Raw genomic sequence first — 2,027 nt, forward strand, 5'->3', positions numbered from 1 at the left:
AGACTCCAAACAGCATCTCTATCTGCCACTGACACTTCAAGCACCATTGGATCAGCTGAATCATATGGTTCAAGTGGCAGAACAGCTTGCACAGCAGCCTGAACCTGTTGCAGAGCCCTCTCTTGTCCTGGTCCCCACTCAAAACTAGCAGCTTTTCAAGTTACTTGATAAATAGACTGGAGTAGCACAGCTAAATGAGGAATATGCTGCCTCCAAAATCCAAAGAGGCCCACTAGGCATTGTGTCTCCTTTTTAGTTGTGGAAGGAGCCAGCTGCGACAACTTATCCTTCACTTTAGAAGGAATATCTTGACATGCTCCACACCACTGGACCCCTAGAAACTTCACTGAGGAGGAGGCACCTGAATTTTTGTAGCATTAATTTCCTACCCTCTAGCACACAAATGTTTTACCAATAAGTCCAGAGTCATTGACACTTCTTCCTTACTAGGTCCAGTCAGCATAATGTCACCAATGTAACGGACCAGTGTGATATCTTTTGGAAGGGAAAGGTGATCAAGGTCCCTGTGGACTAAACTATAACGTAGAGCTGGAGAGTTGATGTAGCCCTGAGGCAAGAAACTGGAGGTGTGTTGCTGGCCTTGCCAGCTGAAGACAAGCTGCTTCTGATGGTCCTTCAAAACAGATATGGAGAAAAAGACGTTAACCAGATCAATAGCTGCTTACAAGGTACCAGGAGATGTATTAATTTGCTCAAGCAATAAGACTGCGTCTGGAACAGCAGCTGTAATTGGAGTCACCACTTGGTTAAGTTTTCAATAATCTACCCCAAGATCATTCTCCAAGATCTGTCTGTTTTTTGCACAGGCCAAATAGGTGAGTTGAATGGGGATGTGGTGGAAATCACCATCTCTGCATCCTTGAAGTCCTTGAGGGTGGCAGCAATCTCTGCAATCCCTCTGGGAATGCGGTGTTGCTTTTGGTTTAATATTTTCCTAGGTACGGGCAGTTCTAATGGCTTCCACTTGGCTTTTCCTACCATAATAGCCCTTACTCCATTTTTCAGAGATCCAATGTGGGGGTTCTGCCAGTTGCTGAGTATATCTATTCCAATTATGCATTCTGGAACTGGGGAAATCACTACAGGATGGGTTCGGGGACCCACTGGACTTACTGTGAGATGGTCATGAGCTAAGACTCCATTAATAACCTGACCTCCATATACCCCACTCTGACTGGTGGACTACAGTGATGTTTTGGGTCTCCTGGAATTAGTGTCAGTTCAGAGCCCTATCCAGTAATCCCAGAAAAGCCTGATTATTTCCTTTTCACCAATGAACAATCACTCTTGTAAAAGGCTGTACATCCCTTTGGGGAAGGCTGGGAGAGAGATCAACAGTATAAATTTTTGACAGTGTATTGGAGTCTTTGCTCAAGGGAACCTGGCCTCTCCTTCATTCAAGGGGTTGTGGGTCTTTAAACTCGCTCAAGTCTGGGAATTGATTGAGGGCCGTGACTCTATTCTGGAGGTTTGGGTTAGACTGCTGTTGCTGTTCACTTGACCTAGAATTCATCCGCTTTTACAGATTAAGTAAATATTTAGTAGATTTCTTATCTATTTCACTCCTAGGGACACCATGACTAAGTAGCCAACGCCATAGTCCATACGAGTCAGACTATTCTGATTACTGCTTTGACTTCACTGTTCATTATGGTGACCACACCCACCGTATCTTAGTCAATTGAGTGCCACCACGTGGCCCCTACTACCACCAGGTCCAATCATTCCCATCGTAGTTAGGTGTCTTAATTCAGTTAGGACAGTTTCCACTGTCAAATCTGACTTACATAAAACGGCAATCACAGCAGTCTTCAAGGATGCTGGGGCTCCCTTCACAAATTTGTTCCTCACAATTGTGGTAAAGGTGTGTCTTCTTGACACTCCATGTGTGAGTCTGTGGGTCTAACCTGAAAAATCCACTCTAGCATGCAGATTTCCCTAAGCCTTTGGATACCTTCTTGTACAGTATACCAAGGCAGGTCTGGTACTTCACCTTGATTTAGTGT

Source organism: Trichechus manatus, unplaced genomic scaffold (assembly GCF_000243295.1).
Source record: "Trichechus manatus latirostris isolate Lorelei unplaced genomic scaffold, TriManLat1.0 scaffold00045, whole genome shotgun sequence".
NCBI classification, from domain to species: Eukaryota; Metazoa; Chordata; class Mammalia; order Sirenia; family Trichechidae; genus Trichechus; species Trichechus manatus.